Genomic DNA, 13,131 nt, shown 5'->3' with positions numbered 1-13,131 from the left:
GACCGCCTTTCTGAAGTTTTTTACGATTGGAGAAAGTTCTTTTAAGGGGCCCAATAATTCTTTTTGAATGAAATGTCTTAGCGTGGAAGGTTCGCATTTAGCTAAGTAGAAGACCCATCTGACTATCCCAGCTAATCCTTGGACCCAGCTACTTCTTAAGCCGAACTCAAGTCTAAGAGAGGCCACAGAACAAGTGGAATTAACGGAGGATAATTGTCGCAAGAGTCTACCTTCAATAATATGGAGAAAACCCCAGTTGCTCACATCAATGAGTTCAGTTCCGTACAGTAATGAGGCGGGGATTTTTGCTCGGAAAGCTTCTAACAGGAAAGGAAAATGACGTTTTCCTGTGGCTTTATAAAGAGCGTTTAGACCCTTGCCCTGTATCAGAGCTTTACGCTTATTGTTCTCAATATGGGCCTTATCACTCATATTACCGCAAATTATTTTCCCCAGAAATAGGTAAGAATTTACGATTTCCAGCTTTTGGCCACCTAATGTCCATATGAAACTCCCATGAGCAGGTTTTCTCTTCCCCGATATGCACATAACTTTACTTTTAGAGATGTTTATCTGAAGAAAGTGCGTCTCTGCGAAAGTATGTAATGCCTGTAGACGCTTGTTCAAACCTTTGGGTGTCAAATCTAACAATAAAATGTCATCGGCATACATTAAGCACACAATAGCATTATCCCCCAATACAGGAGCAATTCCGCCACTCGAAGTTACAGCTTGAGGAAGATCATGCACATAAAGCGAGAACAATAATGGTGCCAGCAAACAGCCCTTTTTAAGTCCATTGGCCGAGGGAATAGGATCAGACAAACCTCTTTCTCCTCCCAACAATATTCTGCACCAGGTATCCGTATGGAGATCCCGAATTAAATCTAACAGTAAGGGGGGGATACCTAAGAATAATAATTTCCTCCACAGCAGGTGCCGGTCAACCTTATCAAAGGCCGTGGAAAAATCTATAAAGGCAGCATATTCCCTTCCACCACGCACTCTGATGTATTTGTCCATAATCACTTGTAAAGCTGTTAGATTATCCATAGTTCCATGTCCTTTACGGAAACCCGTTTGCTCAAAGGGGAGAATATTGTTCTGGTCGACCCATTCAGATAATAATTTCAAAAGGCATTTGGCAAAGACCTTGCCAACGGCATCCAGGAGGGCGATCTGACGGTAATTTTGAGGCAGAAGTCGATCACCCTTCTTGAAAAGGGGAACCAAAATACTCCCTTTCCAAGATGGAAGAACAGCCCTATTCAAAAAGCAACGTGCAAATACAGGGAATAAGATTTTACTCCACTTTGTGCTACTCTGCTTTAAGACAGAAATAGGCAACTCATCTGGGCCCATGGCCCCGGATGTACGCATTTCACGGATGGCCAACTCAATGGATTTTTCCGAAGGAGGTTCCACATGAGCTAAATGCCCCCCATTGAAACTTCCCTGAAGTGGATAATCCCCATTGCCTGCGTACAGATTTTTGATATGCTCGACCCAGACTCGTTCCTCTATGGGAATTGGAGAGGGACTCAACCTAGCCCCACAACCCTTACCAATTAAAGACCAAAATGTTCTTGCTCGGCCATGAAAGGCTGCCTCTCTCAATTGCATCCAGATTTGGTGTTCCCTCTCCTTACACATTCTAAGCTTTAGCCTTTTCCTTCTCCTTTTTAATAGAGCTATTTTGAGAGATCTTTCAGGTATGTGTTTTAAATATTGCTCTCTTACCAATTTATTTATATCTTTATTTAATAAACGGATGGAACTGGGAAGGGGGGCTGAGAGCCTAGTTCTTTTCGGGTGACTTGCTGTAGCGGTCACATTCAGCAATAAATCTAAGAAGTGATCAATTTCAGAACCATCCCAATTTGGAAGATCAGCTATTGTTGCATCAAGGATACTATCCAACCCACTAAGGGACTTTTTATCCCAAAAACATCTCCCCGATGAACCACCAAAGCTTACCAAATCCCTGCTTAGTGACCATCGGTCAGACATAGGGGGGCAGATCTTTAGTGCAATAGCCAGAAGAGAATGGTCACTTAATGGGGTTTTCGAGATCTCAAGGTCATTTAATAACATAAAGGAGGAGTTATCCACCAATACATAATCCAAAATAGATTCTCCCTGGTATGAGTTGTGTGTATATTTCGCCGGAGAATCGGAGGGAAGTCTTCCATTCGCCACGATTCCATCCATCTCAAATAACTCTTCCAGAAGTATTTTCCCTCTTTTGTTAGTTTTAATGTTAACAGGAAACACGGCTTGGGGGATGTGCAGAGATTCTTCCCTATATTTATTCCTAAATAGGGATAAACTTAAGTTGGAAATTTTACAATTAAAATCCCCTACCAAGATTATATTAGAGGACGGCATTTCCTCTCTGGCTTTTTTGGCATAGGATAAAACTTTCTTTAGTATAGAATTAAAGCTTACATCAGGAGGGATATACGCATTAATAAGAACAATCGGGCTGGGAAGTTCAGTATTACCCAGGCTGAATAATGTTACAGCCTGAAATAAGTTGCTAGGATCCAGAAAATGAGAAAAGGACATTTGATCTGATTTAAAAGACAACAAGCAATACCCCCTCTTGCGTGTCCTCTAGGGGAGGGAGAGGCTTTCCCCTCCAAGATAATATAATCACTACCCACAACAAGATTCTCGGTGCTCCATGTCTCTTGTAGACAAATCACAGCAGCTTCAGAGGACAAGAGGAACGCGATTTTATCAGAATTATTCTTTAGTCCTGCAGCGTTCCAAGACAGAATTTTAAAATTACTGCTAAACGTCAGGTTGCATTTCCTGACTAACTGTGTGTTTCCTCGTGAGAACGCCCGGAAGCCAATTCCAACGGGAACATTCATCCTCATTCTTGCTGCGTGTTGTAGAAGGAAGGGAAGTAATTTCGGATACGCAGCGTATATTTTTTGAAAAGAATATTTTTAAGTCATTATAGGCCTCAAATCGTTCTTTCCTACCCAAGGCAGATGGAAAGAGCGGAGCAGAATAGCATGCTCCCCTTGGGGATTTAGAAGGTCTATCTGACAAAAAATGTCCCCAAAATGGTGTGACATCTATACCTCTACTCTGAAAAATCTCAGAAGGCTGGAGGATTAAATTAACAATGAGTTTGGAATGGAACTTAGCTCTCGTTAAGAAACCACCCTCTGTTTCCAATATAAAGATTAGATCCATGTCTGATGATTGAATTAATTCCAATTTTCCAGATTCCTGAAAACATTTAAGAAGGGCGGATCTATTCAAGATACAATCTGTTTCAAACAGTGGAATGAAATTGAGTATAAAAGTATTTATATTTTCCTCTTTTCTAGAATCAGAACAATTGTTTATAACCTCTACACCTACCGCCTTACCAGGGAAGGATTTGGCCAAAGGGTTGAGGACAGACACACTTGAGACCGGGGGGTTATTAGACAATACCCCCAGATGTCTCGACTTACATTCCCCTTTTTCGACTTGTAGTTCTCCCGTTATGCCGTTACACACAACAGAGGCTAACTTAGATACAGGTAAAGGAGAGTCTAATATTGGAGGTATTGTCATTGGTACCAGGGGGGGGAGAGGGGATGGAACATTATGGGCCTCTTCTGTGGGCGATATCTCTTGTTGGGATTCAAAAAGGAATTTCCTCCGCCTATTTTTTTCGATCCTGCGGATTAACTTCCTTTTATTTCTTCCCTTTTTATTTAATTTCCCAACTTTTGATCTAGCAGCAATTTCCAACCCCGCCTTATCTTCCCTACCACTCTGGTGATTGAAGATTGCAAAACACTCTTTCACTGGTTTCACATTCCTATCAGGGGACAGTACAACAATGGGACTATCAGGCTCCACCACATTCATGTCAGGGGACAGTGCAACTATAGAACTATCAAGCATCACCGCACAGTTGGAAGTAAAATTAGTTGTGCGGGAAGTTAACCTATCCACCACTGTAGACATTGGCGGAACTTCAGTAACAGCATCTGTACATTCGGGTAGGATTTTATCATTTAGCCCTTCGCCCTCCATAGGGCTTGTAACTATATTAAGGGGAGAAACCTTCTCTGCGCAATTATCCAATAATACTTTTAGGATTTTCGTGACCGTTTCTAAGACACAATCCGACCCTCCAACAAACTTTTCAAGTAAAGACAATATAGAAGAAAGTAGGCGTTCTAATGAGATCAAAGAATCCGAAACTGTTTTAACAGAATTAGCAAGGTTCAACATATCTGGGTCTATTATGTTAAGATCAGGGCTCATTGATACACTATTGGAAATAGATTTATTGGAGGGCGTGCTGCTATACAATTGAAGTCCAGAGGGGACAAAAACAGCCGGAGTTTTTACCAAATTAGAATTTCTACAGGACTCATCAGCAACATACCGCTCACAAAGCTCCATGTCTATTTCAAAAGATAATGATTTATTGCTGCACTCTCTTTCAGGAGTAGAAGATCTTAAGGAAAATTTACGACAAGACCTTTTAGAGCAATCTTTGGAAGGATGCTCCTTAGAATTTGAGGGTAGATTATGGATTAACAAGTTCTCACTTTTGCAATTGTTCTCACGGCTGTAAGTGGGATTGGATGGACAGGAATCGCTCACTGTTGCGACCTTAATCTGACCAGTAACCTCTTCTTTTTTTATTTTCCCCCAAGATTTTTTCAGGAGAAACAAAGTCCTTTGGAGCAAGTAGGACTGGCGCACCTTTACTAATGTCTACCTTATCTATGGATTTGGGTGACGCCATTGTAATTTTGTTCGAACCACGTTCCCAGAGGCTGAACAGTTGACAATTCCCCTTTAACTGTGTAGTAGGGCCTACCTTATTTCTAAGTGGGTTGGATTTAGTTTTAGAGCATGCTCTACCCACCAGGACTCTCCCAGCCCTTAACTTTTTAGCAGTCATCCTGGTACAATTATCAAAGTGCTATAGAATATAGTACAGACCAGATACAACTATTAACAAATCCTATATTATTATAGAAAACTATAAGTCCTGTTAGTAAGTAAGCTCAGCTCCAGCCTTCTTCAGCCTCTGAGGGCCTCAGAGGGCCCGCCCTTGTCCCGGGCTTCTCCCGGGCGCTTCCCGCGCGCTCCCGCGCAGCGGATGTGTGATCTGTATAATATAGTTAGGAGGTTGAAGGGGGCGTGGCCACCAGGGAGAGCGTCACCAGGTGATTCCGGTGAATGGAGCAGCAGGGACTCTTGGGAGTTCGAGTCCTGCTCTGAACACGCTCGCAGCCCTGTGGTGGAAATGCCCTCAGAACGATGTGACCAGTCAGCAGCACAGTAGCGCGGAGCGGGTCCGGCAAGCAGTAGCGTCTCTCAGTGCACAGGCGAGATCACGTTCCAAAAGACGCCTCCAGGAGCCTCCAGCGTCAAAGGTTCAGGCAGCAAACAACAGGTAACCGGCTAGGAACAGTATCCGGATTCTTTTAAGGAATGCAGGGGGGCGTGGCCACCAGGGAGAGCGTCACCAGGTGATTCCGGTGAATGGAGCAGCAGGGACTCTTGGGAGTTCGAGTCCTGCTCTGAACACGCTCGCAGCCCTGTGGTGGAAATGCCCTCAGAACGATGTGACCAGTCAGCAGCACAGTAGCGCGGAGCGGGTCCGGCAAGCAGTAGCGTCTATCAGTGCACAGGCGAGATCACGTTCCAAAAGACGCCTCAAGGAGCCTCCAGCGTCAAAGGTTCAGGCAGCAAACAACAGGTAACCGGCTAGGAACAGTATCCAGATTCTTTTAAGGAATGCAGGGGGGCGTGGCCACCAGGGAGAGCGTCACCAGGTGATTCCGGTGAATGGAGCAGCAGGGACTCTTGGGAGTTCGAGTCCTGCTCTGAACACGCTCGCAGCCCTGTGGTGGAAATGCCCTCAGAACGATGTGACCAGTCAGCAGCACAGTAGCGCGAAGCGGGACCCGCGGAGCGGGTCCGGCAAGCAGTAGCGTCTATCAGTGCACAGGCGAGATCACGTTCCAAAAGACGCCTCCAGGAGCCTCCAGCGTCAAAGGTTCAGGCAGCAAACAACAGGTAACAGTGTAAGTCTGATGTTATCCACAATCTACATAACAGCTGTCTCAGTGCCTTGAGCGGCGCCGAACCCCGACTGAGAGGGGTTCAGGAGCTCATGTGATTCAATGTAGGTGGTGAGATGCTTATTCACTAGATATTCCAGTACCTTACCTAAGTATGGAAGTAAGGAGATAAGGCGGTAGTTTGTGAGGAGAGTCGGGTCACTAGAAGGCTTATTTAAAATGGGCTTGACCAGAGCGTGCTTCCAACCGCTGTGGATGAGGGCTAGATCAAAGGAGGAGTTAAAGATGTTAGTGAGAGAGCTGGCCAGTAGCGGAATTATATCCGTGCAATTGCGGGGGGACAAAAGGTCGGAAGGGGAACCGGATTTAATTTTCCTAAGACCTTTCAAAACTTCAATGGTGGTGCTGGGATCAAATTCTGTGAGGGACAGCGTACCCATGGCTTTATTGATGGGGGCATTAAAAGGTAGATCATTACCATATTGTAATCAATCTTGACTAGTTTCCGGAAAGGCGGAATAGATTAATTTAATTTTATTGTCAAAATGGGAAGACAGCGAATTAACCCACTCCAGAGTGGGGATGAACACAGATTGTTCAACCGGGGGAGAGATAAATTCATTTAGTATTTTATAAAGCTCTTTGCTAGAGTGGTCTGCATTGTTTATTCTTTGAGTAAGATAGTGTTTTTTAGCAGATTACATTTTTTTTAAACCCACCAGGACCTAAGGAGAGGCACTTAGAGACTTTGACAGTGGAAGGCAGAGGGTCATGGAGGGTCAAATCTAGGTCCATTTTCCATTGGTCAGCAAGGCAGTTGCAGGTCCCTGTAGCTTTATTAGAAGTTTGCCTGTTATGGACTAAGAGTTTATCGACCAGAGCTGTGAAGCTGTGAGTATACACAGACTCAGGTGTTTCGGTTGGCGAATATTCTGACACCAGCCCACATAAATGATTATTGCACAGCAAAACACTAAAATCCCAATCAATTAAAAGGACCACTTTCCTGAAGGCATATACAAAGGAACATAAATGATAGTAAGCCCTGATGACATTCAGCATGATCTGAACGAAATGTGTTGGCTATAATCCATGGCTGTTTTTATGAAAAGAAATAAAGAATTTTGAGATAAAGGAGAACAATCATCTATACAAAGGACCATGGACTTTTTCTTTGGGTGCACCTTCTAGTGGTTTATGCTTTAATAGGAGTCTGCCTTTTGGCCCTTGGAAACCACTTATTTTTCCTGGGTACAAGATGGACAGCTGGTTCAGTCTTATAGGGTCTGCTCAGGTCACAGACCGCAGGTTCAGATCTTCCACAGATACAGGAGGGTTCTAAAGTGGGTTCCTGGAAATTACAAATGTATGCTTGGGACCAACTAGTGAGTGGGAATGGCCTCTGGGTCGCCCTAACAAATGGGGTAAAGGTTCACTGTGTTAACCATTTCCACTGTGGGCATTTTCAATATGACCAAATTCTTCTGCCACAACAAACTTGGGCTCTAAGGGCGGGGTGTATATGGAGAGTATACTATGATAATCCTAGATTCTCCCACAGCTAACACTAAAATCAAATCCAGTTTTAGGCAGCCTGTGTACAAACTAAAAAACAGAAGTCTGGAAAAAGCTTTGTTTTCAACAAAAAGACTATGGATGTTTTAGGATTCTGTTTCACGCCTTTGAAATACGTCCCAAGTGTCATTCGAAAAACCCCAGCAGACCTGTCAAGCATGTTGTGACACTTCAGCAGGATCTGACTCTGTGATGCAAACAAGGGGCCGACTGTGATAAAGACAGTCTGGCTGGGGACACAAAAGAAGAGTGCAGGCCTATGGGGTAGGGCTTATGTGCACATATTTCTATAGCCAGCAAAACTAGGGTTCAGCAGAAAAAATCCAGGCTGACCCTGCAGAAAGGGCAAATTTCAATCAGAGACATATAGGGGGTTTCCATCAATTGATAAAGGATCTGACATGCTAGATGTTGTGGATGTGTTCTTTATGAAGTACTTGTTTTCTCTACTCACAATGGTAGGAGGTTAATTAAAAGTCCCTATAGAGTAACTTCCGAGTTGGATGTTTGATTCACTCACTACTGAGGATTGAAGCACCATCATTGTGGCTGTTAGGGACCACAAGTTGAGGGATCCTAATTTGAAGAGAGCAGTTTTCTGAAACAAAACCTACCTAAATAAACCCTTCATCGTGATAGGAGGCAAATCCTCCTATTTTCATATATTGGTCCCATAACTAAAGCTCAAATAAAGTAACTGTAAATGGTGCAACAGGTATTATTGACTTTTGGGTTTCACTCATTGGTGTGGTATAGAGTGTGGCTCGGAGTGATGAATAAGAGGACTGGAAGCATCAAGAACCCTTTAGGAAAAAATAAGCAGGCAGTGCCAAAGATGAGGCGGAGTGACATACATGTGGGAGATGCAGTAGAGTGTTAAATGGCATTACCTTATATCTTCTCGGCCACAAGTCTGCTAAGGTTAAGGCTTAGCTTGGTGGAGCTGTCAGTGCTCTAATGCGGCACTCTTGTGTTTCACCTCATTTGATCATCCATAAGTTTTCCCTTCCTTGGTCTCCAAAGCCTCTGACCACAGGTCTGAGTCTTTTCGAACGACATCAAAATAGGGCCCTTAATGTTTTATATGTCATGGTAGTCAAAATCCTCAAAATACTTTTTTACTGTGTCAAAATTAACTCTACCATAGCTAAACATTGGTTTGCACTGTTATCTATGCTAAGTGCTAAAATCAATTTTGGAATGGCTAGTAAAATATTTCAAGGATTCAGTTCAAGAGGTATTTAAAATCTAACTGAATTGTCAATTCAGATTTTCTATTTCTATTTTAAAAATGATACTGTTAAAAGTTGTCGTTTTCCTGCCTAATACAAAAAGGCTTTCCTGTCAGTCTCCAGCTGTTACCTGGCCCCTAATGGCTCCCTGTGATGAGATGTGTATTGCTCCCAGGCACTGGCCAAAAGGCTCTAGACTTGTGGAGGGTGACACCTCCGTTGACAGGATGGCATTGGGCTTGTGCCTAGCTCCTCCCCCGAGCTTCAAAAGGTGACTACTCTGGCACTGGTAGATGACGCTCACATTTAGGCCTTCCCCACTTTTTGTCTCACTAGTCAGGCTGGCACCAAAACCAGCTGGAGGAGAGGAACTGACCAGAACGGGTTTATCAGGTAATCAAAGGCTTGCCTTCCACAAACAGGCTGGTACTGGGCATAAACGTGGACCCTGCAGTCATCTACTCAAAACATTCCTGAGCCAGTGAAGAATCAGAATAAGGATAATCTTGCTGTCTGAAAAACCTGAAGGAAGACAGGAACTGCTTGCCTTGATCCCAGGACCCCAGAGGCAACCCAAAGGGTCAGTGGCTGACCTCCTATTAGAACTGCAGGGACGCAACAAGATTTCAGAGGCATCTCTCCCTGCAACTGACCAGCTGAGCAGTTCCAAATGGACTTGCCTTGGACCCTGCTGGAGTGAGCCCTACCCCACAAGTGGTGATCCCCACTTCCTGGACCCTTGGTTGGTGTTAGAGTGTAATCTTGTCCCCAAACTGCAAGAAGAAGGAAATTGAAACTTGCTGCATACTTTTTGCCTGGAGAACTGACAGAGACTGGGATCATTGTGGATGACGCAGCCCTCAACAACAAATCAATAGTCAGCCTCAGCTTGCTGGGTTGCCCATGTGATGGAGATCTAGCTTCCATAAACATTTCTAAATTCAAACGTAGAGAGCTTTATCTGGACCATACTGAGCAGCATCCAATTGATGTTGAGGCCCCCGCTCTTCAGTAGCCTGCCATTGTCTAGTCTGCTTGCAGCTTGCCCCACCAACCACTCATCGACAAACACTTCTAATCCATAAATGATTCTAAATCAGAAGGTAAACTTTTCACCAGGACGAACCTGTTCCTTGTATCTGAACCGCACTCCATAACGGTCAACCTTAAGATTTGACTTTGACATGGTTTAGCTGAACCAGATAATTGTAATTGCCAAATTGTGCTTTTTGGTGCCACTTTTAATTCAAACTTTAAAAATGCATACTTCTATTTATAATAATTGGATATTTGCCATTTTGGTGTCCTTTTATTAACATATTCTCTATTTTTTTTAATTGGTTTGTGATATTTTTGTGTTGTGTTTTCACTTTATAACTATTTGAGTGCTGCATAAATAGTTTACATATTGCCTTTGTGCCAAGCTACCAGTTAAATTATATGTTTATTTAGTGACTTAAGTCGTTCTCCCTGACAAAGATTGTGATTATATTTTGAGGTAAGCTCTTACCCCCTCAACTAATACTCCAATTTGCTACAGGACTGTATTTACTGTCCAGCTGGTATTATGACTCAGTGAGGTAAACTCTAGCTACTGACAATATGCTTTGTCATGTACGCCACAAATTTATATTCCATCATTGCAAACTCAAACTTCCATCCTTGTGAGGTTGGGAAATTGAGTGCCATTATATCAAGTAATAATAATACCTGTTATTTATAGTTTTAACATACTGCATACTGTAGTATAACATATTGTCTAACAGCTGGGTGCTCTTATTATCCTGAAACCGTGTGTTTGCAATGCTGTTTCACCCCCTTAAAAAACCCATCTGTCCTGTTGTAGATCGTTCCTCATATTGTATTAAGGGATATATACTTAATTTTAGGTTCTTTATTTGTCCTGCTCACTAGTTTACAACCTAGGTCCTCCTTGAAAAATTATTCTGAGATAAACTTGATTGTGAGGAAGTGGTTTTCTAAATATTGAACATCGTTTTCGTATTCACATATTACTAACACATCAAGGAAGGCAGGGAAATCGATGCCCCTGAACACGAGTCTGGCGCTAATTTCACATCTTAAAATGTGGAAAGCCATTCAGATAACCTGCTGTTGAATGTTATTCCCTTTCATTTCTAAATTCGGTGTAATATCACAATTACCGGTTGTGTCAATGCAATTTCCAAAATGTTGATAATACTCCAAAGGCCAGAAATGCTCTTAGTTGTTTAGCTGCTAGCTTCATTGACATTAATCACTGATATTGTCTCGATATTAAATCATTCGGCCATAGAATCATCAACTCCCCATTGAGCAAAGAGATTCTATATAGTACTATGTCAAAAGCTCAAAGCCCATATTTCAGCTTCCGTTCAAAATGGGCGGGAGATAGTGTCAAGTAAAGAGATCAGACTGCCTTTATCTAAGGGTTGCCGACAATGCTCTCACGATAAGAGCGAGGGGGAACAATGGGGTAATCTGTTTTTCTTACAGAGGCAGGGGTCATTGCATTGAATCCCTGCAGCTTTATTTTCTAATAGGCAGTGAAAAGTGCTACATATTCTAAAATGTCCTTGCAAGTGTGACATCCACTGTTTGGTAATTGATCAATGAGGAGCTCTTGTAGGAGTAGTTTAGAAAGTCAGTCTACCTGCCAACTGTTATTTGCAAAAAAATATATAAGAAACAAATGCAACTGAGGTCGCGATGTACAAAGCCTTTTTGCAGCCACAAAGCCTGTGATTCACAAAATCAGATGTTTTGCTTATACAAAAATTCAGACAATGTACACAAGGATCATTGCATGTCGAAAATGTTTTTCGACTCACAAAGTTCACTTTGCAGCAGACAAATAATTCCATAAAAAAGGGGGGCTGAGAATTCTTTTTTTTTCTTCTTTTTTTTAATTCAGAAAGACTTTATTTCGGTTTTACAAAAACCATAAAATTACATATGCATTAAAACAGTTAAAACACATACATTGTAAACACATTTCATAAAGTGCCATAAGTTAAAAAGTACAGTATCATCTTTACATCGGGAACAAAGTGACAAGTGCATTCATCTCAGAAAACCTGAGAAGAAAATCACGCTATTCATTGCGATTACTATGCAGTTTATACGTCCTTTGTGCCCACCTTCCTGACTGCAAGCCAATGACCTATTATTATGATTTCCAAAGGGTGGGTGATGAGATATTCACGAACTGGAGGCTGTCCTCGAGGGAAGGTTATCCCTGGGAAACAGCTTTCACCTTAGCTTGTAACTTTGGCTGGAACACCCAGCCGTCCAGGGGGCCGCTGACTGCTCAACTCCAATGACATTCAGTGAATGTCATTCACTGATTACCAACTTTTATTTTTGAAAACAGTCTATGTACCTTTAGGGACAGGGCCTTATGTAAAATAAAATAAACATTCAGTGAATGTGAATGCAGAGATACCGTTCTGCAGTCCCTCAACAGATAATGTTGGTGTTGCAATACCAGTCTTTATCAGGAATTCCGGCCCTCTGGTATTCCCACATCCAAATCAGCCAAATTGCTAATGAGGACCTTAGCCATCTTCAATAGCAGATGCTTTTAAAACTATGCAGCACATTTGAGATACTTTCCTCCAGAAATAGTGTCTGACACCATTCAAATAAACGGTAATGAGGGCATTAGCACCAACACTTCATGCTCTCAGTCTCTAGAATATTTTTTGAAAAAAACACTAAATGTGAAAAATCGAGCTGTGTGAATCTTAACAAAAGCTAAAGTGAAACAGTTTAATGAAAGCAGAATGTCCAATAAGTAAATTTCACATATCATTAGCTAGCAGTTAATACTAAAATTGGATAATCAATTCCTACTAATAGCAAAAACGATTTTACAATTTTACAAAGATATTTGATGAATGTGGAGCAAATGGAACAAAATGAACAAATTCACAATCAGCCCGTCTTTCTGAAGGGATTTCTGGTGAAAAGAAAAACAAGCATTGGCAATGCCATTAGGTCTGCTTTATGAATGAAAATGCCTTTTGTGTCTCTGATTGGTTTAGACACTATAAGTAGTCATATATGCACTATGGCCCTCATTTTTGCACCCATGCATCTGTCACTCTACAGACCATTTCTTACATTCACCCTCTGACACAACCGCAATAACACACAAAGAAACTCAAAAAGATATGCAACAAAAATTAAAAGAATACAAGCAGAAAAGAGAAAGCACACTGATGTCTAAACACAATGGATCTATGCTTGCAATAAGAAAACTA

At 42.2% G+C, this 13,131-nt stretch overlaps 1 protein-coding gene across 2 annotated transcripts in view; it reads left to right on the top strand.

Annotated features, from left to right (window-relative positions):
• The window catches only part of CNKSR2 (connector enhancer of kinase suppressor of Ras 2), a 1,783,347-nt gene that overhangs the window by 74,517 nt on the left and 1,695,699 nt on the right, over positions 1-13,131 (top strand). The window lies entirely within an intron of this gene.

The sequence above is a fragment of the Lissotriton vulgaris genome, chromosome 8 (assembly GCF_964263255.1).
Source record: "Lissotriton vulgaris chromosome 8, aLisVul1.2, whole genome shotgun sequence".
Taxonomy (NCBI): domain Eukaryota; kingdom Metazoa; phylum Chordata; class Amphibia; order Caudata; family Salamandridae; genus Lissotriton; species Lissotriton vulgaris.
Note: the sequence above shows the minus strand (reverse complement) of the source record. Positions and strands in the feature narration are given on the sequence as shown.